Below are 27736 nucleotides of genomic sequence, written 5' to 3' on the forward strand. Positions count from 1 at the left end.
AAAAATTATTTTTTAGCCCCCAGTTTTGTATTTTCCCAAGGGTAACAGGAGAAATTGGACCCCAACAGTTGTTGTCCTATTTGTCCTGAGTACGCTGATACCCCATATGTTGGGTTAAACCCCTGTTTGGGCACACGGGTGAGCTCGGAAGGAAAGAAGCACTGTTTTACTTTTTCAACGCAGAATTGGCTGGAATTGAGATCGGACGCCATGTCGCTTTTGGAGAGCCCCTGATGTGCCTAAACAGTGGAAACCCCCCAATTATAACTGAAACCCTAATCCAAACACTCCCCTAACCCTAATTCCAACGGTAACCCTAACCACACCTCTAACCCTGACACACCCCTAACCCTAATCCCAACCCTATTCCCAACTGTAGATGTAATCTAAACTCTAACTGTAACTTTAGCCCCAACCCTAACTGTAGCCCTAACCCTAGCCCTAACCCTAGCCCTAACCCTAGCCCCAACCCTAACCCTAGCCCTAGCCCTAACCCTAGCCCTAACCCTAGCCCTAACCCTAGCCCTAACCCTAGCCCTAACCCTAGCCCTAACCCTAACCCTAACCCTAGCCCTTACCCTAACCCTAACCCTAGCCCTAACCCTAGCCCTAGCCCTAGCCCTAACCCTAGCCCTAACCCTAACACTAGCCCTAACCCTAGCCCTAACCCTAGCCCTAATGGGAAAATGGAAATAAATACATTTTTTTATTTTTCCCTAACTAAGGGGGTGATGAAGGGGGGTTTGATTTACTTTTATAGCGGGTTTTTTAGCGGATTTTTATGATTGGCAGCAGTCACACACTGAAAGACGCTTTTTATTGCAAAAAATATTTTTTGCGTTACCACATTTTGAGAGCTATAATTTTTCCATATTTTGGTCCACACAGTCATGTGAGGTCTTGTTTTTTGCGCGACGAGTTGACGTTTTTATTGGTAACATTTTCGGGCACGTGACATTTTTTGATCGCTTTTTATTCCGATTTTTGTGAGACAGAATGACCAAAAACCAGCTATTCATGAATTTCTTTTGGGGGAGGCGTTTATACCGTTCCGCGTTTGGTAAAATTGATAAAGCAGTTTTATTCTTCGGGTCAGTACGATTACAGCGACACCTCATTTATATCATTTTTTTATGTTTTGGCGCTTTTATACGATAAAAACTATTTTATAGAAAAAATAATTATTTTGGCATCGCTTTATTCTCAGGACTATAACTTTTTCATTTTTTTGCTGATGATGCTGTATGCTGGCTCGTTTTTTGCGGGACAAGATGACGCTTTCAGCGGTTCCATGGTTATTTATATCTGTCTTTTTGATCACGTGTTATTCCACTTTTTGTTCGGCGGTATGATAATAAAGCGTCGTTTTTTGCCTCGTTTTTTTTTTTTTTTTCTTACGGTGTTTACTGAAGGGGTTAACTAGTGTGCCAGTTTTATAGGGCGAGTCGATACGGACGCGGCGATACTAAATATGTGTACTTTTATTGTTTTTTTTTTTTTTTATTTAGATGAAGAAATGTATTTATGGGAATATTTTTTTTTTTTTTTCATTATTTAGGAATATTTTTTTTTTATTTTTTTTACACATTTGGAATTTTTTTTTTTTACTTTTTTACTTTGTCCCAGGGGGGGACATCACAGATCAGTGATCTGACAGTGTGCACAGCACTCTGTCAGATCACTGATCTGACATGCAGCAGTGCAGGCTTCACAGTGCCTGCTCTGAGCAGGCTCTGTGAAGCCACCTCCCTCCCTGCAGGACCCGGATCCGCGGCCATCTTGGATCCGGGACCTGGAGCAGGGAGGGAGGGCGGCAAGACCCTCGCAGCAACGCGATTACATCGCGTTGCTGCGGGGGTCTCAGGGAAGCCCGCAGGGAGCCCCCTCCCTGCGCGGTGCTTCCCTGCACCGCCGGCACATCGCGATCATCTTTGATCGCGGTGTGCCGGGGGTTAATGTGCCGGGGGCGGTCCGTGACCGCTCCTGGCACATAGTGCCGGATGTCAGCTGCGATAGGCAGCTGACACCCGGCCGCGATCGGCGCCGCTCCCCCCGTGAGCGCTGCCGATCGCATATGACGTACTATTGCGTCCTTGGGAAGTAGGGCCCACCCCCCATGGACGCAATAGTACGTCTGATGGCAGAAAGGGGTTAAATGAGAAGGTGTGTCCAAACTTTTGGTCTGTACTGTACATTCTGTGATGTCTTGACTAGAGATGAGAGAACCCGAACTGTAGAGTTTGGGGTTCGTCTTGGACACCTAAAAGTCCATTTTAGTGTTCGGAGTTCAGAAGGAGAGAGAGATTCTGCTTCCGTTTCCTTTGGCAGCCCCCTAGCCCTTACTACGACCATTTTACAGCATCAATCTTCGAGTCCCCATTGACTTCTCTGTAGTTCAGATTAAAGTTTGGATAAAGTTCTGGTACCCAAACTAAACTTTGGACTAAAGTTCAGTTGAACCCAACGAAACCAAACATCCACAAGTCCACTCATGCCTATTCTTGAGCCATCCATAATCTGAAACAGGAATTGGTAGTAATGGTGAGTTACATGGCACAATATTTGCCATTGAATGACCACCGATCGGCTACAGTTAAGATGCTGGGTGGTCAACTAATGACTTGTTCAGACAGGCTGACCACAATTATATGTGCACAAAACGGGCTTTAATGTGCACATAGAATATCATCATTATCTGTAGCACAGCACCTGTTTATGCTGCCATAGTGACAAGTTTTAAGCCAGCTTACCTCGCACCCAAAGAACCAGCGTTGTGCTCATTTAGGTGATTACCGGCCTGTTTAGGTAAGGCTCACTCAGTAAGCTGGATCCACTAAACCTCTGATCCCGGTGGGCTCACGTACCCCCCGCGTTAGAGCAACTTCCTCAAGGACATGTGGAACCATGAGGACTTGGACAGACAGTAACCCCAGAAGCAGTAGGACAGATAAAGTGGAATACACCAGAGATGAATGGAAGTTAAAGCACAACAAACTCAGAAGGTGAAGCACACCAAACATAGGACTCTGGAGTCTAAATCCTAATACACAGGTGTGTGTCTTAGTGGGCTTTAAATAGGATTAGGGAGATGATGCTACTGAGCACACCAGGTAACCTACACAACCTGAAGTGGAGCACAACAGAGGGCAAAGGATCAAAGTGAAGGAAGCAGAACCTGGGAGACCTGGGACACGTAACAGTTTAGATGGGCCAATAGTTGGGATCGAGCATTCCAAGGAACCCAATTATTTGTCTATATGGGTCTTTAGGATCTTACTTAGAGTAAAAAAAAGCTCCACTAAAAGTAACTGTATGCCATCAATTTCCCCAAGAATAAAGCCAAGTTAAAGCCAAGCCTTTTTTTGCTGTTTTGGTTACGAACGATTCCAGGACCTTTAAAGTATAAAAGCAACACAACCTGCAATTGTTCTAGGCTTCATAACTTTTACAATTGCTGTCGGCCAAAGGTTTCTTTTGACAGTCAGCTATTCCTCTTAAACCACCATACATACAGTTCGGCTAGCAGGAGGTCTCTGACAGTAGATTATTTCCTCTGAGAACAACAGGATTGGGCATGCTAAAAGCCAACAACAGCCTTATTCTTCATTTACATGGCATCTGTTTTGGGGTGAAAAGTCAAGATACCGTCACACACATTAGATGGTCAACTGAGATTGATAATATGTGTGTTTGGCCCACAAAAACCTAATGTGCATGGCCACCTTGTGTCCCACTCCATAGAATCATGGAGAAGAGCACTAATAAGACTATGGGATATTGTTAGAAGAGAAAGGGGGAAATATATCACAACTGGTGCAAGTTACATTTTTCAGAGGTTCTTTGGAAAACGAGAGGTTGACACAGGCAACTACACCTTACCTTTCAGTGGGGGATACAAGGGGAGAGTAAATGGACAGGTGACTGAATATGTGTTTATCTCTCCCTAATAAAGTCTATTGAAGGTATAAAAACATTTGCCCATCAGTATGAGTGGCCATTTTTCATTCATTCATGACCCATGTTGACGATACATTATGGTATGGAAGACTAATTATAGAGTTACTATCCCCAAATATCAGACCTCTATGGTATTTCCAAAGAACGTCATAAATGTCTAAGTCTCGGTGGTTCGTCTTTCTTAAATAAATCACATTTCAATATTAAGAACTTGCTTTAAGTGTGGTCCTTCTGTTTTGAGACCTCTCTGTAGGTAGACGAAAGGAGAGAATTTCAAAATGACTGACCATAATTCCAACTTCTTGTCTCCAGTTGATGCTCCCATCAACATAAGATGAAAACAGATCAAAGGAGCCAATTTTGGTAGGACTCGTCAACCAGCTGATGTTCACGGGGTCCTCCTGACTGTCCCGAAAAGATGATGTTGTGGGAGATAAGGATCATTTTATTTTCAGAGAAGATAAGCCACTGCCAGAGGCTTATGGCCGAGACTTTCTCTCCCTCACTTACTGAGGACAGATTTATTGAGTGAGTGGGAAGAAATAGCTTTAGAGCATGAAGGGCAGATTTGGAGCACAAACTTCTGTTCCTGGGTGTTTTTTTTTTACTTCTTTCTCCCAAAAGCCAGGTAAGCACAGATCTTATTGGAGATACAGGTACAGAACATGCAATGAATCTTCGCCCTTGGCTCATGAAGACCTTCAGGTAATTAAGACATAATTTTTGACACCTACTTTCACTATGACCTGACAATCACTTCTTGTGTCTTGAGGCATTTTGCATATATTTCACAACATAATAGCAGCACATAAGGAAAACGAGAGACTTCTGCTCAAAACGTTGCTGAGGGACTTGGTACAGTGTAATCATGGCTTCACGTTCTTGCATTATAAATGTTGTAAAGTTTGATATAGACGGCTCAAAATACATTACAGAAATGTCTTTGGTTAACACCAAAGCAACATTATATCTTTAGCCCAAATAGTGATCGCCCTGTGGCAGCACCCAATGTCATCATGCAGATGTTGGAACCCACCCATTAAATCTGCTCTGACATTAATGGAAGCTCTCAAACATGAAACTATTAAAAACCAATCAGTTTTATGTGTAATTTTTGCAAAATTTAGATGAATGGAATCCATTGGTTAGGTATTCGGACTCGTTTGCAGTGTCTTGCAAATTAGTTCTTCCCTGTTTTTTAAAATGTAAAAGTGTTGGTATAATTTAAGGAGGACCTTGCATCAGTGAACCTGGTTACTTAATGAAATAGTTGAGTAAAAAAGTATTTTTTTATTTTCCCCCTCCGTTGTGGAGATGCGAGTTTGTAAAGTTTAGGTTATAATTTATTTTAAGTTCAAGGGGGCATTAACAGAGATTCTTCTCAGGGGGCGTGCACTTCTTCATCTGTATGACATTGACCAATCGTAAGCAGATAGCAACATATAGGAGTAAAAAGAACACGCCCCCACAATAGTTTAGAACAGGTTTTCTCCTGAGGGACACATATAATGACAGTCTGTTCTCTTTACTGACCTTAATGCAGAACTGGGTCTGATTACAAAGTGCTACGAGCAGAGTGGAGTGTGATTACTAATACTTCTACAGCTTCTATTTCACAGCAGTCACTGTGGGGGGGGGGGGCAGTAAAGCATAGCTTTGCCTTATTACAAACAACTCTGCAACAGTAGCTCTCATAGTTCATAGAGGGAGGAGACAAGGAAATAGTACAAAAAGGAAGAGACAAGGAAATTATAAAAGAGGGAGTAGAAAAGGAAACTATACAAGAGGGAGGAGACAAGGAAATAACACAAGAGGGAAGAGAAAAGGAAGCAATACAAGAGGGAGGAGACAAGGAAACAATAGAAGAGGGAGGAGAAAAGGAAGCAATACAAGAGGGAGGAGACAAGGAAATAATACAAGAGGGTGGAGACAGGGGTGGATTAAGGGTAGCCAGGGCCCCGGGCTGTTCAGACACTGTGGGCCCCCCGGATCATGTGACGGGGGTCATGTGACGGGGGTCATGTGACGGGGCCCGGGGGTCATGTGACGGGGGTCATGTGACATACCCGAGCCAGATTATTCCAGAAAAATGGCCGGGTCCTACTCTACTGTAACCTATTAAATATTTGTTAAAATCTGCAATACAATTTAGGTATATTTTGACCAATAATATCACATACAAGGAACAAATAGCACCGCACCATGACCAGACCACAAATTACAACCCCAGTGATCGAATAATATCACATACAAGGAACAAATAGCACCGCACCATGACCAGACACCATATTACAACCACAGTGATCAAATTATATCACACACAAGGAACAAATGCCAGACCACATATTACCACCAGTGACCGAATAATATCACATACAAGGAACAAATACCGCTACACCATGTCAAGAGCACATATTACCACCACTTGGTGACCAAATAGCACACACAAGGGACAAATACCACAACACCATTTCCAGACCACATATTACCACCACATAGTGACTGAATACTACAATCCTGACAGTAATAAATAAATAAAAAAACAAAATACTGTCACCATAACTGCCAGTATTCACAGGAGATCTGTAATTGGTATGCAGTGTCTGTGTAGAGGTTATACAGCGATCACTGGCGACATTATACACAGGAGCTCTGTATATGGTTTACAGCAGAGGTGTCAAACTGCATTCCTCGAGGGCCGCAAACAGGTCATGTTTTCAGGATTTCCTTGTATTGCACAGGTGATAATTTAATCACCTGCACAGAATGATCCCAGCGCCTTGTGTAACGCAAAGGAAATCTTGAAAACACGCACGGTCTGAGCTGAGGCCCTCGACGAATGCAGTTTGACACCCCTGGTTTACAGTGTATAGTGTCAGTGTATAGATAACACTGACTCACCAGTGACGTCTCTAGCGGTGAAGTCCTTCATCTGTCATGAAGCACAGACTGCCATCATTTATTCCAGCCAGGGCTTGTTTGTTGTTTCTGCAGGAAATAACACAGTTATCTCGAGCTCCGCTTGCAGAACACATTACTTAAATTTTCACAATTTCAACATTACACCACATGAAGAAAAAAAGGCAATATAGTGTCACTCTGCACAGTAACAGGACCGCCCCCCCATTTAAAAAAAGTATACGCAAAAAATAAAATAAATACATCACTGCAGTAATAATATCCCTTAATTAGCCCCTACGGAAATAATATTTCCCACCCTGGCCCCGTTTATCTCATTCCTGGCTCCTGCAATATATTCTCGCATCCTGCACTCATGAGTATCCATCCTGCCCCATATGATTTACCCATCCTGCCCCATCTGTCTCCATCCTGTCCCATGACAGTATGTTCAACAATCTGCCCCAGTGTGGCCAGCATATTACCCCCAGTGTGTCCAGCATATTACCTCCACACAGTGTATCCAGCAATCTGCCCCAGTATGTCCAGCATTGCCCCCAGTGTGTCCTGTCCAGCAATATGCCCCAGTATGTCCAGCAATCATCTGCCCCAGCCAGACTGTGTCCTCAGGCTCCAGCATTGCCCCAGTCAGTGTCTCCAGCAATCATCAGCCCCAGACTGTGTCCTCCTCCAGCATTGCCCCAGTATGTCCAGCAATCATCTGCCCAGCCAGTCCCCAGACTGTGTCCTCCAGCATTTCCCCCCCAGTGTCTCCTGCATTGCCCCCCCCCCCAGTGTCCAGCAATAGCAATGCAATCATTTGAGGCCCCCAGTCCCGACTGTGTCCTCCTCCAGCATCATTGCACCAGTATGTCCAGCAATCATCTGCCCAGCCAGTCCCCAGACTGTGTCCTTCAGCATTTCCCCCCCAGTGTCTCCTGCATTGCCCCCCCCAGTGTGTCCAGCAATAGCAATGCAATCATTTGAGGCCCCAGTCCCGACTGTGTCCTCCTCCTCCAGCATCATTGCACCGTGACCAGTATGTCCAGCAATCATCTGCCCACAGCTCAGCCAGTCCCCAGACTGTGTCCTCCAGCATTCCCCCCCCCCAGTGTCTCCTGCATTGCCCCCCACCAGGCCCCAGTGTCCAGAAATAGCAATCACTTGAGGCCCCCCCAGTCCCGACTGTGTCCCCTCCTCCTCCAGCATCATTGCCCCCCCAGACCCAGTGTGTCCAGATATCAGACTGCCCCAGTCCCAGACTGTGTCCTCCTGCTCCCAGCATTCTGCACCTGCCACCCCCCCCCCAATCACACACCCCCATCACCCCCACTCCCGACTTCTCCACCGTTATATTTATTATATCTCCACTCAGATTATTAAAAAAAAAAAAATTCTCCAGTCCTCACCTTACCAACGATCCAGGCGGTGAGCTCCCTCCCCTCCAGCAGCGCGCACTCGCCGGCGACTGACAATGACGTCAGACGCCGGCGACGTGTGCGCTGCGCCTGCGGCCGACGTTAACTATTGCCGTGCGGGCGCGCCCGCACGGCAATAGGAAACTAACCGACGCAGGCAGCGCCGCTAGGGGCCCGGTGAGCAGATGAGACGGGGCCCGAAGCGGGCCCCCTCTCTCTGCCCACCGGGTCCGGGGGGGCTCCCGGCACGGCATGGGCAGTGTTCTCAGTGATCGAGAGTGACGGCACGGCAGGGGCACGGCGGCCGGCCGCACGGGCCCGGCACTCGCGCCGGCGGCGGCAACACATACAAACAAACCAGTCTTCTGACAGGGGCAGCAGGCGGGCGGCTGGGTGGGTGGGTCACGGCCGGGGGTGCCACTGCACTGTGTCAGTGAGACAGTGACTCACTGTGTGCACTGTGCTGAGTCACTGTCATATGATGATGAGACTTGCTGCGAGTGCCCTGATGATGGCGGCGGCCAGCGGGCAATCTGTGTGCGGTAGCCCAGGGCCCCCCCACACCACTGGGCCCTGGGCTACCGCCCAGATTGACCCTCTTATAATCCGCCCCTGGGTGGAGACAAGGAAATAATACAAGAGGAAGGAGAAAATTAAATAGCACAAGAGGGAGGAATGTTGTGAATTCTGTGGCTGAATTCACTCCTGTGGTCACAAGTGGTACTGCAGCTTCTGGGCTTCCTCCCTCAGGTGTTCTGGTGAGCTCGTTGGCTGCCTTGTTATTTAACTCCACCTGATTCTGTCTTCCTTGCTCCTTGTCAATGTTCCAGTGTTGGATCTGAGCTTCTGGATCTTTCCTGTGGCCTGCTGCTCTGCTTAGATAAGTGCTTCTTTGCTTTTGTTGCTGTTTTTTCTGTCCAGCTTGTCTATTCGTTTTTGCTGGAAGCTCTGAGACGCAAAGGGTGTACCGCCGTGCCATTAGTTCGGCACGGTGGGTCTTTTTGCCCCCTTTGCGTGGTTTTTTGCTTTAGGGTTTTTTGTAGACTGCAAAGTTCTCTTTGCTATCCTCGCTCTATCTAGAATATCGGGCCTCACTTTGCTGAATCTATTTCATCCCTACGTTTTGTCTTTTCATCTTGCTAACAGTCATTATATGTGGGGGGCTGCCTTTTCCTTTGGGGTATTTCTCCGAGGCAAGTCAGGCTTGTATTTCTATCTTCAGGCTAGTCAGTTCCTCAGGCTGTGCCGAGTTGCATAGGTAGTGTCAGGCGCAATCCACAGCTGCCTTTAGTTGTGTTTAGGATAGGTTCAGGTATTGCGGTCTACAGAGATTCCACGTCTCAGAGCTCGTTCTATTGTTTTTGGGTTATTGTCAGATCACTGTATGTGCTCTGATTACTGCACACTGTGTTACTGGATTGCCTTCATAACAGTACAAGGAGCCAAACTAATGATTCTCAATAGAGGGAAAAAAGAAGTTCTGACATCATTTTTTTTTCTCAGCTCTGTGTTCAGTCTTTTTTTCCCCTAGACATTAGGGTGCTTCAGGACACAGCTGTGGACATGGATATTCAGGCTCTGTGCTCTTCAATGGATAATCTCGTTATAAATGTACAAAAGATTCAAGATACAATTGATCAGAAATCTATGCTAGAACCAAGAATTCCTATTCCTGATTTGTTTTATCGGGCCTCACTTTGCTGAATCTATTTCATTCCTACGTTTGTCTTTTCATCTTGCTAACAGTCATTATATGTGGGGGGCTGCCTATTCCTTTGGGGTATTTCTCTGAGGTAAGTCAGGCTTGTATTTCTATCTTCAGGCTAGTCAGCTCCTCAAGCAGTGCCGAGTTGCATAGGTAGTTGATAGGCGCAATCCACTGCTGCTTATAGTTGTGTGAGGATAGATCAGGTACTGCAGTCTACAGAGATTCCACGTCTCAGAGCTCGTCCTATTGTTTTTGGTTATTGCCAGATCTCTGTATGTGCGCTGATTACTGCACGCTGTGTTGCCTGATTGCCAGCCATAACACATGGCTCCTGCACATCAGGAAGTTATTCGCTTTCTGGTGCTACATAATCTGCATGATGTGGTCGTGTTGGGGTTGCCATGGCTACAAACCCATAATCCAGTATTGGATTGGAACTCTATGTCGGTATCCAGCTGGGGTTGTCAGGGGGTACATGGTGATGTTCCATTTTTGTCAATTTCGTCATCCACTCCTTCTGAGGTCCCAGAGTTCTTGTCTGATTATCAGGATGTATTTGAAGAGCCCAAGTCCGATACCCTACCTCCGCATAGGGATTGTGATTGTGCTATCAATTTGATTCCTGGTAGTAAATTCCCTAAAGGTCGTTTATTTAATTTATCCGTGCCTGAACACGCCGCTATGCGCAGTTATGTGAAGGAATCCCTGGAGAAGGGACATATTCGCCCATCGTCATCACCACTGGGAGCAGGGTTCTTTTTTGTAGCCAAGAAGGATGGTTCGCTGAGACCGTGTATTGATTACCGCCTTCTTAATAAGATCACTGTTAAGTTTCAGTATCCCTTGCCATTGTTATCTGACTTGTTTGCTCGGATTAAGGGGGCTAGTTGGTTCACTAAGATAGATCTTCGTGGTGCGTATAATCTGGTGAGAATCAGGCAAGGAGATGAATGGAAAACGGCATTTAATACGCCCGAGGGTCATTTTGAGTATCTAGTGATGCCGTTCGGACTTGCCAATGCTCCATCTGTTTTTCAGTCTTTTATGCATGACATCTTCCGTGAGTATCTGGATAAATTCCTGATTGTTTACTTGGATGACATTTTGATCTTCTCAGATGATTGGGAGTCTCATGTGAAGCAGGTCAGAATGGTTTTCCAGGTCCTACGTGCTAATTCTTTGTTTGTGAAGGGATCAAAGTGTCTCTTCGGTGTGCAGAAAGTTTCATTTTTGGGGTTCATCTTTTCCCCTTCTACTATCGAGATGGATCCGGTTAAGGTCCAAGCCATCCAGGATTGGACTCAGCCGACATCTCTGAAAAGTCTGCAAAAGTTCCTGGGCTTTGCTAATTTTTATCGTCGCTTCATCTGTAATTTTTCTAGCATTGCCAAACCATTGACCGATTTGACCAAGAAGGGTGCTGATTTGGTTAATTGGTCTTCTGCTGCCGTGGAAGCTTTTCAGGAGTTGAAGCGTCGTTTTTGTTCTGCCCCTGTGTTGTGTCAACCAGATGTTTCTCTTCCGTTCCAGGTCGAGGTTGATGCTTCTGAGATTGGAGCAGGGGCGGTTTTGTCACAGAGAGGTTCTGGTTGCTCAGTGTTGAAACCATGTGCTTTCTTTTCCAGGAAGTTTTCTGCTGCTGAGCGTAATTATGATGTGGGCAACCGAGAGTTGCTGGCCATGAAGTGGGCATTCGAGGAGTGGCGTCATTGGCTTGAAGGAGCTAAGCATCGCGTGGTGGTATTGACTGATCATAAGAACCTTACTTATCTCGAGTCTGCCAAGCGCTTGAATCCTAGACAGGCCCGTTGGTCGTTATTTTTTGCTCGCTTCGATTTTGTGATTTCGTACCTTCCGGGCTCTAAAAATGTGAAGGCGGATGCTCTGTCTAGGAGTTTTGTGCCCGACTCTCCGGGTTTATCTGAGCCGGCGAGTATCCTCAAGGAAGGAGTCATTGTGTCTGCCATCTCCCCTGATTTGCGGCGAGTGTTGCAAAAATTTCAGGCTAATAAACCTGATCGTTGTCCGGCCGAGAAACTGTTCGTCCCTGATAGGTGGACTAGTAAAGTTATCTCTGAACTTCATTGTTCGGTGTTGGCTGGTCATCCAGGAATCTTTGGTACCAGAGAGTTAGTGGCTAGATCCTTCTGGTGGCCATCTCTGTCACGGGATGTACGTACTTTTGTGCAGTCCTGTGGGATTTGTGCTAGGGCTAAGCCCTGCTGTTCACGTGCCAGTGGGTTGCTTTTGCCCTTGCCGGTCCCGAAGAGGCCTTGGACACATATTTCGATGGATTTCATTTCTGACCTTCCCGTTTCTCAAAAGATGTCAGTCATTTGGGTGGTCTGTGATCGCTTTTCTAAAATGGTCCATCTGGTGCCCTTGGTTAAATTGCCTTCCTCCTCTGATTTGGTGCCTTTGTTCTTCCAGCATGTGGTTCGTTTGCATGGCATTCCTGAGAATATTGTTTCTGACAGAGGTTCCCAGTTTGTTTCAAGGTTCTGGCGAGCCTTTTGTGGTAGGATGGGCATTGACCTATCTTTTTCCTCGGCTTTCCATCCTCAGACTAATGGCCAGACCGAACGAACCAATCAGACCTTGGAAACATATCTGAGATGTTTTGTTTCTGCAGACCAGGATGATTGGGTGTCCTTTTTGCCGTTGGCTGAGTTCGCCCTTAATAATCGGGCCAGCTCGGCTACCTTGGTTTCTCCATTTTTCTGCAATTCTGGGTTCCATCCTCGTTTCTCTTCAGGACAGGTTGAGTCTTCGGACTGTCCTGGTGTGGATTCTGTGGTGGACAGGTTGCAGCAGATCTGGACTCAGGTAGTGGACAATTTGACCTTGTCCCAGGAGAAGGCTCAACTTTTCGCTAATCGCAGACGCCGTGTGGGTCCCCGACTTCGTGTTGGGGATCTGGTTTGGTTATCTTCTCGTCATATTCCTATGAAGGTTTCCTCTCCTAAATTTAAACCTCATTTTATTGGTCCGTATAGGATTTCTGAGATTCTCAATCCTGTGTCCTTTCGTCTGACCCTCCCGGACTCCTTTTCCATATATAATGTATTCCATAGGTCGTTGTTGCGGAGATACGTGGCACCTATGGTTCCATCTGTTGAGCCTCCTGCCCCTGTTTTGGTGGAGGGGGAATTGGAGTATATTGTGGAGAAAATTTTGGATTCTCGTGTCTCTAGACGGAAACTCCAGTATCTGGTTAAATGGAAGGGTTATGCTCAGGAAGATAATTCCTGGGTTTTTGCCTCTGATGTCCATGCTCCAGATCTTGTTCGTGCCTTTCATGTGGCTCATCCTGGTCGGCCTGGGGGCTCTTGTGAGGGTTCGGTGACCCCTCCTCAAGGGGGGGGTACTGTTGTGAATTCTGTGGCTGAATTCACTCCTGTGGTCACAAGTGGTACTGCAGCTTCTGGGCTTCCTCCCTCAGGTGTTCTGGTGAGCTCGTTGGCTGCCTTGTTATTTAACTCCACCTGATTCTGTCTTCCTTGCTCCTTGTCAATGTTCCAGTGTTGGATCTGAGCTTCTGGATCTTTCCTGTGGCCTGCTGCTCTGCTTAGATAAGTGCTTCTTTGCTTTTGTTGCTGTTTTTTCTGTCCAGCTTGTCTATTCGTTTTTGCTGGAAGCTCTGAGACGCAAAGGGTGTACCGCCGTGCCGTTAGTTCGGCACGGTGGGTCTTTTTGCCCCCTTTGCGTGGTTTTTTGCTTTAGGGTTTTTTGTAGACTGCAAAGTTCTCTTTGCTATCCTCGCTCTATCTAGAATATCGGGCCTCACTTTGCTGAATCTATTTCATCCCTACGTTTTGTCTTTTCATCTTGCTAACAGTCATTATATGTGGGGGGCTGCCTTTTCCTTTGGGGTATTTCTCCGAGGCAAGTCAGGCTTGTATTTCTATCTTCAGGCTAGTCAGTTCCTCAGGCTGTGCCGAGTTGCATAGGTAGTGTCAGGCGCAATCCACAGCTGCCTTTAGTTGTGTTTAGGATAGGTTCAGGTATTGCGGTCTACAGAGATTCCACGTCTCAGAGCTCGTTCTATTGTTTTTGGGTTATTGTCAGATCACTGTATGTGCTCTGATTACTGCACACTGTGTTACTGGATTGCCTTCATAACAGAGGAAACAAGGAAATAACATAAGAGTGAAGAGAAAATGAAACAATACAAAAGGGAGGAGACAAGGAAACAATACAAGAGGGAGGAGAAAATTAAACAATACAAGAGGGAGGAGACAAGGAAATAATACAAGAGGGAAGACAAAATGAAATAATTGAAGAGGGAGGAGACAAGGAAATAATACAAGATGGAGGAGAAACGGAAATAATACAAGATGGAGGAGAAAAGGAAACAATAAAAGAGGGAGGAGTCAAGGAAATAATACAAGAGGGAGGAGAAAATGAAACAATACAAGAGGGAGGAGAAAATGAAACAATACAAGGGAGTTGACAAGCAAATAATACCAGAGGGAAGGGAAAATGAAATAATTCAAGAGGGAGGAGACAAGGAAATAATACAAGAGGGAGGAGAAAAGGAATCAATACAAAAGTGAGGAGACAAGGAAATAATACAAGAGGGAGGAGAAAAGGAAATAATACAAGAGGGAGGAGAAAAGGAAACAATACAAGAGGGCGGAGAAAGTGAAACAATACAAGAGGGAGGAGGAAAGAAAATAATACAAGAGTCAAGAGAAAAGGAAATAAATCAAGAGGGAGGAGACAAGGAAATAATACAAGATGGAGGAGAAAAGGAAACCATACAAGAAGGAGGAGACAAATAAGTAATACAAGAGGGAATAAAAAAGGAAATTATTAAAGAGGGAGGAAACAGAAATAATACAAGAGGGAGGAGAAAAGGAAACTGAGACAGAGACTCATCATTACTAAGAAAATAGAAATAGTACAAAAATAGCATTGAACCTCTCAAAAATAATCAGGGAGCAATGGTGGTGGAGGATTAATCTTTTTACACCTAGAGTAGAAAGTTTCCTCTAAGATGGGGCAATTAGCCTCTGTCTCATGTTGTTTTTTACTTCCTGTGGATCAGCATGTCACAATATAGATTGAACTTGATGAACTTATGTCTACCTTCAACCTTGAAAATTATGAATTTGTGGCGAATTTTTAGGATTTTTCAGAACAGAGTGAATTTAAAGAATTTGTGATTTTGCAAAAGTTGCCTAAAATGAAGACTGTAATTTTACAGAATGCAGAAGATTGCTTCAGCCAGAGTAGGCTGACATGACCTCAGGTGAAACATTCCCCATAATGCTTTGCTGGTATCACATCATATAATATAGCTCAGCCAAAGAATAGAGACCCACAAAGCCAGTATAAAAACCAATGCAGGGAATGTAGCAGTCATTTTGGGATTAGATGATGCCAGTACTAAGAGATAAGCAATAGAGACAAGGAGACAAAGCCTTAAAACAGTGAACAAATTCTGCAGAGCAGGCCAGATTCATTATTTATTTTCTACAGTTTTCAGATACCTTTTTAGTGGTTTTACATTTTCTTTTTTTTATTTTTCCATTTTTATTATGTGTTCATCTTGTTTATAGTTCACCACAAAATATAGAGTTTAGGGTTTCTAGATGCTTTCGCCTGATTATTTATGTGTGACTGTTTAAAAAGATTAAATATTTGTTACAAATGTGCAACAAAGTTCCTTCCTGGAGTGATTTTATGCATGCATAAAACTTTAGCGCAATTTTTGCAACATTTTTGCAGAACATGCAGCTTTTCATGCTAAAAGAGCAATTTTGATTTTGTGCAAAATTCATCAACCGCTTGCGCTATTGTGATGATTTGTAGGCAAAAAAAAGTCAGTGAATACCACAAGCCGAAAAAAAAGAAAGGCGACGTAAAAAACTCACAAATGATGAATCCCGTCCAGTGTGTTGTTGTAAGGGGGTGCGCCGTGCAGAATTAGGTTCCCCAGTGTTGTAACAGGAGATTGCCATCTACTGTTCAAGATGAATCCAGCATAACTGAATGGTGGGAGAAGTATCTCTGGAAGGCCAGGTCTAGAGAGCGCCGGGTCAGGTGACAAATGTGGCGCAGTTACCTGATATAAAAAGCCAAAGTAACAAGGCAGGAAGTCATTTGGTGCCAAAAAATGAAACCAGCAAAACGTGTGTGCACAAGGACGAGTCACAGGGATGCGCTTGGAGAACAAGACAGGCGGGACCTCATGAGCCAGTGAGTGAGATCCAGTCAAGGCCTGGGGTCCAGACTATGCTGGTCAAGACTCGAGGCCAAGTCCTTGTTCATCGTGGCCTGATAGGCGACCGTCGTAGGTCAAGCACCAAAGACCGGGTGTAGACCGAAGTCTGGAAGTGGGCATACGCTACGGTGATCAGGAAGTGCGAATGAACCGGTCCGACAAGACGGGGTCCCGCCAGTGTGAGGAGGGCGCATAGAGCATTGCCTGACTTAGCTAGGAGGACTTGTGGCCTGGTGGGAAATACCGGTGACCTCTGTTAGCGCCTATAACTTAGGTGGAAACGTGTTGAAGAAACATTCTAGTGGCGGTCTTATTGTTCTGTACGCCGCCCTTGGGAGTTATCAAACAAGGGATACTAGGGTGTCACTCCTCCTGGAAAATAGTCAGATAGGATAGAAAATCCACACTGTAACTGTTAAAGTGTGTTCATTGCCATTATTGCCAATACAGTATTACTTAATATCCTGGATTTAAATACTTGACTTCTTCCAAAATTAACCCCTTCATCTGTGTTAAGACAATAAAAAGTTTAGCCGGTTACTTCTGCCTTGTCCTTGTCTGCGCATTGCATCCTAGTAACCTGATCACATTGTCCACATTCAGTAGTGAAGAGCACTTACCATCCATTTACCACTGTCTGTCCGCAGTCTCCAACATCATGTCCGCTCTCTATCTGAAACTCAACTTCTCCAAAACTGAACTTCTTCTGCTCCCACCATCTACTAACCTCCCTAAATCTGACATTTCCCTTTCTGTGGGTGGCACCATAATAACACCCCGGCAGCAGGCGCGCTGTCTGGGTGTTATGTTTGACTCCGATCTCTCCTTCACCTCCCATATACAATCTCTTGCCCGCTCGTGCCGCTTACACCTAAAGAACATCTCTAGAATCCGCCCTTTTCTCACCATGGAGACAGCTAAAACCCTCACTGTCACCCTGATCCACTCCCGCCTGGACTACTGTAACGCTCTATTAATTGGCCTCCCCCTCACTCGACTTTCCCCTCTCCAGTCCATCCTTAATGCAGCAGCCAGGGTCGTCCATCTGGCTAATCGTTACTCGGACGCGTCCGCTCTTCGCCAGTCGTTACACTGGCTACCCATTCATTACAGGATACAATTCAAAGTACTTGTTCTCACCCACAAAGCTCTCCACAGTGCGGCACCCCCTTACATCTCCTCCCTCATTTCTGTCTATCAGCCTAACAGACCACTGCGCTCTGCAAATGACTTTCGATTAACCTCTGCACTAATCCGTACCTCCCACTCCCGACTCCAAGACTTCTCCCGTGCTGCGCCAATCCTCTGGAATGCTCTACCCCAAGATATTAGGACCATCCATAATTTGCATAGTTTTAGGCGCTCGCTCAAAACACATTTGTTCAGAGCGGCCTATCACGTTCACTAATCAAAGTTATGTTATGTTTGTGTGTGTGTAGCCCATTCACTATCCCCATCTATCCCCCAACCCCTGAAGATGGCTGGACCATGATTGTAAATACATCATTGTAAATACACACCTGTACTTTGTATCTCCCCCACCTCATTGTAGATTGTAAGCTCTCACGAGCAGGGTCGTCTTATTTTGCTTTAGTTATTGTATTGTTAATGTTGTTACTTATGACGTTTGTGTTTGAAACTGTTAAACTGTAAAGCGCTGCGGAATATGTTGGCGCTATATAAATAAAGATTATTATTATTTAATCAAAAATCAATCAGCAGGATATACACTGCTCAAAAAGTAAAGGGAACACTTAAACATCAGAATCTAACTCCAAGTAAATCAAACTTCTGTGAAATCAAACTGTCCACTTAGGAAGCAACACTGATTGACAATTTCACATGCTGTTGTCCAAATGGAATAGACAACAGGTGGAAATTATTGACAATTATCAAGACTCCCTCAATAAAGGAGTGGTTCTGCAGGTGGGGACCACAGACCACATCTCATTACCAATGCTTTCTGGCTGATGTTTTGGTCACTTTTGAATGTTGGTTGTGCTTTCACACTCGTGGTAGAATGAAACAGACTCTACAACGCACACAAGTGGCTCTGGTAGTGGAGCTCATCCAGGATGGCACATCAATGCGAGCTGTGGCAAGAAGGTTTGCTGTGTCTGTCAGTGTAGTGCCCAGAGGCTGGAGGCGCTACCAGGAGAAAGGCCAGAACACCAGGAGATGTGGAGGGGGCTGTAGGAGGGCAACAACCCAGCAGCATGACGTTACCTCAGCCTTTGTGCAAGGACAAACAGGAGGAGCCCTGCCAGCACTGCCAGAGCCCTGCAAAATGACCTCTAGCAGGCCACAAATGTGCATGTGTCTGTACAAACAGTTAGAAACCGACTCCATGAGGATGGTCTGAGTGCCCAATGTCCACAGATGGGGGTTGTACTCACAGCCCAACACCGTGCAGGACACTTGGCATTTGCCACAGAACACCAGGATTGGCAAATTCGCCACTGGCGCCCTGTGCTCTTCACAGATGAAAGCAGGTTCACACTGAGCACATGTGACATGACATGACAGAGTCTGGAGACGCCAAGGAGAGCAATCTGCTGCCTGCAACATCCTGCAGCATGACCGGTTTGGCAGTGGGTCAGTAATGGTGAGGGGTGGCATTTCTTTTGAGGGTCGCACAGCCCTCCATGTGCTCGCCAGAGGTAGCCTGACCGCCATTAGGTACCGAGATGAAATCCTCATTTCTCTTGTGAGACCATATGCTGGTGCGGTTGGCCCTGGGCTCCTCCTAATGCAGGACAATGCCAGACCTCTTGTGGCGGGAGTGTGTCAGCAGTTCCTGCAAGATGAAGGCATTGAAGCTATGGACTGGCCGCCCGTTCCCCAGACCTGAATCTGATTGAACACCTCTGGGACATCATGTCTCGCAGCATCCACCAATGTCACATTGCACCACAAACTGTCCAGGAGTTGGCGGATGCTTTAGTCCAGGTCTGGGAGGAGATCCCTCAGGAGACCATCCGCCGCCTCATCAGGAGCATGCCCAGGCATTGTAGTGAGGTCATACAAGCACGTGGAGGCCACACACACTACTGAACATCATTTCCTTGTCTTGAGGCATTTCCACTGAAGTTGGATCAGCCTATAACTTCATTTTCCACTTTGATTTTGAGCATCATTCCAACTCCAGACCTCCGTGGGATATTAATTGTGATTTACGCTGATAACTTTTAGGCTTTATTGTTCTCAACACATTCCACTATGTAATGAATAAAGATTTACAACTGGAATATTTCATTCAGTGACATCTAGGATGTGGGATTTTAGTGTTTCCTTTATTTTTTGAGCAGTGTATATTATAGGGTCTTTCCTTTCCTTTATATATATACTATATAATATCCTTCTCATTCTCCCCTCTGCAGGAGGAACCATGGAGAGATGGGGAACATATTTCATATTTTGGGGAATTTTCCTGTTTTGAGGAAGATGTGGATAAACATACAAGATCTCTTCTTTAAATTAACGCATATTAATATCCCACTTACTCCACAATTAGTTATATTTTCAATAGATATAGAGGATCAACCAAGCAAATTTCAACCCATAATTTCTCATATACTCCTAACATTTAAATATCTAATTAAATGAAAAAGACCCCAACCCTCCCGATATGACGGAAATAAGAGATAGAATTTTGATATATAATTTTCCAATAATAACAAACTAAGAGATATTTATTAAGGTGGAACTTATCGATTAATTAGTTTACTCCAAGACTAAGTATAAATGAGTTCATTGATTAAAACTGACTGAACTGGTTTAATGTTAATAGTATAATCAGATTGTTTCAAAAATATATTTCTTATGTTGATTTGTTTATTCATACCCTTCCCCCCTCCCCCCCAATTTTGTTTCTCCTATGTTTCCCTTACCTTTTCTTATTATAATATAAATCAATAAAATTATTTGAAAACAAATCAATTATCAGATCACTGGCCACTGATTAGGAGCACCAAAACTCTTCTTGGGACAAAAATGGCCTCACGGACATTTTTTTTATGATATCTACCCCATTGGTTGTCATCAAGGTCACCTTCCCTTACACTATGAAAAGATAAGTCCCGATACATCATTTGTGGTTTCTTAAAAACTACTTTCATATTTTTTTTTGTCTTATCATATTACTTGAGGATTTCTCGTAAAATTCTTCAAAATTGGAGCACGTGGATTAATTCATTCTGCTCTATTTTTGTTCTTTTTTTGTACCTTTTTGCAGTAAAAAATGTAAGATCCTTAAAAATGCGCAAAAATAAAAGACAGATTTTGTACTATACGTATTAGGTCACTGGGTACAATTGCTCAAAAATGGTGCAAAATTTCAAAACGTCGCATACCTTGAATTAGGCTAGAAGATTTTAAATGGAAAAACAGCATCCATCATGCCAAAGAATAAAAAATAAAAGCAGTCAAAACGAAGTAGAGTTCACTTTAAAAAAAAAAAAAGCGCTAGTTAAAAAATGAGTAAGACAAAACATAAACATCTCTATTAGTTTTCACCCCAGAGAAAAAGGCTCAAAAATTATGGATGGGGATGCAAAATCGGAACACAAATCTACTCCGGGCCCAATTTATCATTTGCGTTTTATCTTTTTTTTTTTAATTTCTTGCCTCTGATTTTACCCATTTTTGTGACTTTTCAAAGCAAAAACTTGCACTTTCCAATAAATATGTTGCAGTAACTGTGCAAAAGAAAAAATATCAGATGTACATAAAAGTGGATAGTGGAATTATTTTGATGCTAAGTGTTACAACTTATTAAAAAATAAAAATTCATGAATCGGCTGAAAACATCTGGAAATGTCCAATAGGACGAATATAAAAACATGCATAAAACCGATGGGCAAACACATATAAAATAGACTTTAAAAAAACACACAAGTTAAAAGAAGAATAAATCGCAAATGAAAAACAGGTGAAAAACACCAAAAACTGGCAGAAAAGGTGCAAATACAATAAAGAATCGAGTCCTCACTATTTTCGGCCTTAGGATAAAGATGCCTTTTTATTGTCCCTTCTTCCCTACGTCATGTTGAGCCTCGCCACCACAAAGCTTCTGTGATCTCTTTTCCATCACTCCAGGAAGCTGGCGCGGCAGACAAAACCTCGGTTGTGCAATTTTGCAGGTTCAGTTCATCCGCTTAGGCCAGCAGACGCTCACTGGCATCATTTCATCCTCCACAACGCCGACATTTCATTGAAATTATTTTCGAAAAGTGACGTTTGCCAAGAATGTACTCTCCCCAGCCAAACAAATAAACACTTTGGTGAGGGCTTGTCAGGAGGCATCACAGCCGATGACAGCTCCAGCTCTTCTTCAGGACATTTCTTCTTGTTATCTTGAGAGATATAATGTCATGTTTTTTCTACATTGGATGTGTAAACAGGAGGGGTGTTAACAGGACGTGCCGGAGGCCATCACATACCACACAGGAACTAAAAATCACAGCTCCATTATCCATCATGCACGTGGCCGCCACAGAAGACAGCATGTTGCCACATACACGAGCTTACTGTAAGGAGTTTTTTTCCATGAATACGCAAGAAGGAGGCCCTCAACTTTTCCATTTTTTAAGCTGAATATCACATCCAAAGAAAACAAGAACTAACAAAGTTACGGAATCCACCGAGAAGGCGATTTGGTCTTTCTTCATGGCAACTTATGTCCCATAGTCCACTAAGTAATCTACTCTCTAAAGTCCACTGCGCACTCTCCAAATCGTAAAGAGTCAGGATTAGAGATGAGCAAATCCATTCGATGCAAATCCAATTTTGCAAAATCTCACAAGTCCCGGTGAATTCAAACCATTTTGTAATTTGATTTAAAATATGCTTGCTTCCACTTTAGCAAGCCAGCGCAATATTTTTTTACAGAAATAAAAAGTAAAATCAATGACGTCCAGAGACGGCGTGCTAGTTTCTCACAAGCAACTGTTCCGAGTCTTTGCATTCTTTGAGTATTTTATTTTGTGAAGGGGGAATAATTGATTTACAAAAATACAAAAGAAAATTCTCCAAACTGTAGACATTTATCTTTGACTGTCCACCTCACTATTTTTTTTTGTTTTTTGTATATTTGGTTTACTGATCTAATTTTACATCCATACATAGTATTCCAATGCAGCACCCTTTTGCAGGAGCTGACTTTATGGACGTGTATCTACACGACGTTTCTTATTTTATAATTTTTGGGAAAGGGGTTACATTTTTTTTAAACAGAAATAAATAAAGAAAAGGTGGACATATAAATGTGCACGTCTGATTTTGCACACCTGTTTTATTAGCACAGTTTTAGAACTGTACGCATCACAGCCATACTGTAGCCTGCTGCCTCATTTTGTGTCTGTGTCACCACAGAGTTAGATTCACAGCTACAACGCTCAGTACTGGTGTAAAATGTCCTCCGCGGTGCTACTTCTGATCATGAGCTAAAAGAGAAAGGAGACCAGGAATCTCTCTCATATCTGTTTGAGCTGTGTATGGAAGACATCATAGCAGTTTTCATCCTATCTCTATATCATTAATCGCCTGTGCATCAATGTCTGAATCATGAGTCCAAAAGCAGAGCTCAGTCCACATGTTGCACAGACCAGAGCAGCGCATTGGGGGACTGGGGCTTGTTGAGTAGTTTTATCTTTTTATTTTTTCAGTCAGTACATGTAAAGTGCTGTGAGGTCTCGCAAAGTCTGTAGGGGGCTGCAGAGGCATCATACTGTGTCGGATCCTGCAAAGGCATTATACTTTGCGCCATTATACTGTGTGTGCAGGGGATTATGGGGGCATCATACTTTGCAAGAGGATGTGGGGTCCACTGAACATGGACAAAACAGAACTCATCATCTTTCCCCACCTCACTCTACCTCTCCACCCGACCTATCCATGAATGTCAATGGCTGCTCCTCAGTCCCACACGCTCGGTGCATCGGGGTGATCCTCGTTCAAGCCACATATGCAAGCTCTTGCCTCCTGCTGATTCCAGCTCAAAAATATTTCCCGGATCCACGCATTCCTTGACCATGAAACCACAAAACACTAATGCATGTCCTTATCATCTCCCACCTCGACTACTGCAACCTCCTACACTCTGGCCTCTCCTCTAGCACTTTGGCACCACTCCAATACATCTTGCTGCCCGCCTAATCCACTGTCTCCCCGTTATTCCCTGGCCTCTCCTCTCTGCCAGGCCTTTCACTGGCTTCCTATCGCCCAGAAACTCCTATTCAAAACACTGACAATTACATACAAAGCCATCCACAACCCGTGTCCTCCATACATGTGTGACATGGTCTCCCGTTACTTACCTACACGCAACCTTCGATCCTCTCATGATCTCCTTCTCTACTCCACTCTCATCTCTTCCTCCCACAACCGTATACAAGACTTCTCCCGTGCTTCCCCCATACTCTGGAACTCTCTACCCCAACACATCAGACTCTCGACTACCATAGAAACCTTCAAAAAGAACCTGAAGACCCACCTCTTCCGACAAGCCTACAGCCTGCAGTGATCGTCTGTCTGCTGAACCGCCACATGACCAGCTCTACCCTCTCCTAGTGTATCCTCACCCATCCCCTGCAGTCTGTGAGCGCTCGCGGACAGGGTCCTCTCTCCTCTTGTACTTGTGTGTGCCTTGTTTTACTCATGTTTATTGTACTATATTTGCCCCATTCACATATAAATGGAATAAATGGCGCTATAAAAATGTATAATAATAATAAAATAATAATAATTATACAGTGTGGGGGCAGTAGGGTCATCATAGTGTGCAGGTGGCTGTGGGGACCACTATAATGTGTGGGGGGCTGTTGGATCATCATAGTGTGGGGGGCTGTGTGGACATCAATCATACTATGTTTGGCATCATACTGTGTGTGGAGACCATCATGCTGTATGGGGTGAATGTGTAGGAATTATACGGTGATGAGGTCACTTCGTGAACCTCATGAAAATCTGTGTTGAGCATTGTGGTGGAAACATACTGTAGACAGGTCATTGTGGGGGAATTAGTGTGGGGGAATCCTTCTGATTCGGGGCACTATAGGTTCCTTATACTTTGTTGTGGGGCAGTAGGAACATCATACTGTGCTGGGGACACTGGGGGAACATACTGTTTTGGGGGCACCATACTATGCTGCAGGCACTGTGGGGTATTTTGAAGGGTTTAATACTCTATGGTAATGTGGCACCCCTAGGGGTATTTGCCACAAAAATAGTTACTGACAGTAAATACAAATACTAAAATAGCAAGACTGCACTACCACCTCCGGCCAGAAGGGGGAGCTCCAGAGACTCCCCTTGATCCATTCTGGTCTGAGAGAAAAACTGGCAGTTGGGCTAAGGAGCTGAAAGTGAGAGGTCATACAGCTGAATTTCTAACAGTCCTATGACGGTTTCCAGGCCCAAATCACCGGCCTGAGGAGAAAAGGGACGGAGAAAAAGGACATTGTGAGAACCGGGTAGCATTAATCACTACCCAGAACAGGCGCAAAGACGGATACCGGATCCGTGGCTGTATTCATTATATATAATACAGCAACCGGAAAAACGTGAGGTGATATTAGCTTCACTAGGGCCGGACGCAGCAACAGACACAGAGTTCAGCGGTACTCCTGGAGGGGGTAAGCCGATAAAAGGACTCGGGTTGCCAGTTGAACCAGGACCTGGAGGGGACAGATTGGGCCGGCAGCCAGTTCACATACAGCAGCAGGGTCACACAGAAATTGCGTACAATAAGAGGCGAAGACCCCGGCAGGGTCAAAGTAACTCAGAGTTCCCATACAGACTCCGGTGACAGGACTGGTTGTAAATCCCTTTATGTTGAAGTAAACTGGTTAAACGTTTCAGTGCCTCAGTCTTTCATTTGGACAATAGCCATCTATCCAGGATCAGGATCATCACCGCTGGGAGAACCTGCTGCTGATCAAGTAAGTGCCTGTTCCCTCACGATACCCTTTACACTGTGCATTGCCTGAGGCCACAGCACCGGGTCAAGCCACCCGTGACACCCCCCTCAAGAGACAGACTCCATTGGTCCGGTGCTGGGTATCCCGGTCACCTGGGCGTCACAATTGGCGTCACGAACAGGATTCAGCCAGCCCGTATACCGGGTATTGTGTGCCGTGATTGGAGCCCAAAACTGTGAAAACTTGGATGAAAAATCTTGAAAATTGACTTTATTAAAGAAAATTCCATTTCCCATTAAAAACTATTGAAAGTGACTTTTCCCCATTCGTTATAATGGAGTAAAGATGGCCGCCATCCCCTGAGGTAATCACCTCATAACCGTTAGGCACGAGACTGTTAATTGAGCTATGCCATCACCTGAGCCCCAGTCTGACTGAAAAACTTCAGAATCCGCCATTACAGAGCGCGTGGCGGGCAGGAGCAGCAGGGGGCGTGTCATTGTGGGCGGCACCAAGCTGAGCGCTCTGACGTCAGAGCAAGGGGAAAATCGATCCTGCTGCGCAGCGTAACTAATCTACACTATCCCGACGGAAGCGGAGGACCGGAAGGGTCCGAATTAACTAAGGGGGCACAGTATGTCGCAGCACGGAGACGCCGCAGCACCCGGCAACGCTAATGCAGCTGAAAGACAGAGTGTCGATAGAGAGTCCGGTAGCGCAGCGGTGCAAGGAGTGGCGCCCATCATGCCGGTGCTGATGCCATATACCCCGGGTGGCCCATGGCTTCCAATGTATGAAGGTGAGCCTAATACCCTTGACGATTTCAGAGAAAAGATGCTGGCCCATTTTGACATGTTCCCTGTGGGTGAAGTTCAGCGTGTTAGTCTCCTGATGATGCAGTTAAGTGGCCATGCTAAGCGAGAAGTCACAGCATGGGCAGCTGATCTAAAAGGCACTGTTGAACGCATATTTGCTGGATTAAAAGCTACATTTGAAACCACGGACAGCAGCAAAGCTAAAATACGATTCTTTAATTGCAAACAAAAAGCTAATGAGGTCGTGAGAGACTTTGCCTTAAACCTGCAGGAAGCCCTTAAATCACTTACACTGGCTGAACCCATTTTTAACACCGGAGCGGATAAACTGCTAAGAGATCAATTTATTGAGGGACTCTACACCCCTTCTCACCGGGGGCATGTGAGCATGCTTGTTTTTAAGAACCCTGAATTGACATTTGCCCAATTAAAGGAGAGCGCTATACGTCTCCAACTGGCAGAGGCACCTCGGGATCAGGATCCTGCGCAACCCATGGCAGAGGCACCTCAACAACAGGGAGTGCCAGTGACATCAGCTATGTCTGGGGCCATTGCTAAGCTCCTGGGGCCCAGTACTAATGAGGCTCTTCATCAAAAGCTTGACTCTTTAGCTGATGTTGTTGCTTCAATGGCTAAAACCATGCAGGAGATGAGAGGACACAAGATGGAGTTGGCAAACTGTAGAGAGGATGTTGCATGGATGAGACCCCAGAGATACCCGACATGGAGAGGACGACCCCGCGACCGCTACCAACCGGATGGACAGCCCATTTGCCGCCGTTGCCAGCAGCCAGGCCACTTTGCACGAGATTGTGATCTAAATGGGAATCCCCTGGGAATGCGGGCCGCTTCGCAGGAATGAACTTTCAAGGCCCAACACCCTGGCACGACAGGTACATCGGAGGACGACCCATTATCCCTATCGTGCTGGACGGAATTCCCCTCAACGCTTTGCTGGACACAGGTTCCCAGATTTCATCTATACCGTATATCCTTTATAAGAGGTACTGGGCTGATGCAGATATTGATAAAGGGCCCTCTGATGTTGAACTAGATATATGGGCCAGTAATGGTAAGTTGGTACCGAAACTAGGATTCAGGGAGATGACCATAAAGATTGGTAAAGTAGAATTGAAGAAACAGGGTATAATTGTTGTTGATATTGACCGGTGGAACTGTGAACCCACTGTATTGATAGGAATGAATGTGTTAGAGAACTGCTTTTCCGAAGTTATTTCTGTCTTACAGCAAATTGCTGAAACTGCCCAATCCTACCAGCAGAGAGTTCTCCGGAGGGAAATAAAAGTATTGATGTTAAGGCAACAGGTAGAAGTTGCAGGTGGAGAAATCGGCAGTGTGAGGGTAAGTGATCCAACGTCTATTGTAATCCCACCAAAAACAGAAATGCTGGTATGGTGTAGAGCAGCCATTGGTACTAAGGGACGAGATTATCAAGCCTTAATAGAACCAGTGTACACCGACAGCAGGCCCACTATACTCACAGCACGAGGGGTAGTCGAGGTACACCGGGGACGAGTGCCGGTACGACTTTTGAACTGTGGAGAGGAAGAGGTCACTTTGCCAAGGTATGCTACAGTGGCAAAGCTATTTACTGTTGACAACAATGCCATCACAACCATTGAGCCCTTAGAACCAACCTGTCAGGTGGAAGTCAACGGCTCAGATGGAGAATTGGAGGATTGGTGCCAACAACTACACGTGGGCATAAATTCAACACCTACCCATCAAAAACAAGGGGTGTATAGGCTAGTGACGGAATATGAACAAGTCTT

This window comes from Ranitomeya imitator, chromosome 4 (genome assembly GCF_032444005.1).
Source record: "Ranitomeya imitator isolate aRanImi1 chromosome 4, aRanImi1.pri, whole genome shotgun sequence".
Classification (NCBI taxonomy): domain Eukaryota; kingdom Metazoa; phylum Chordata; class Amphibia; order Anura; family Dendrobatidae; genus Ranitomeya; species Ranitomeya imitator.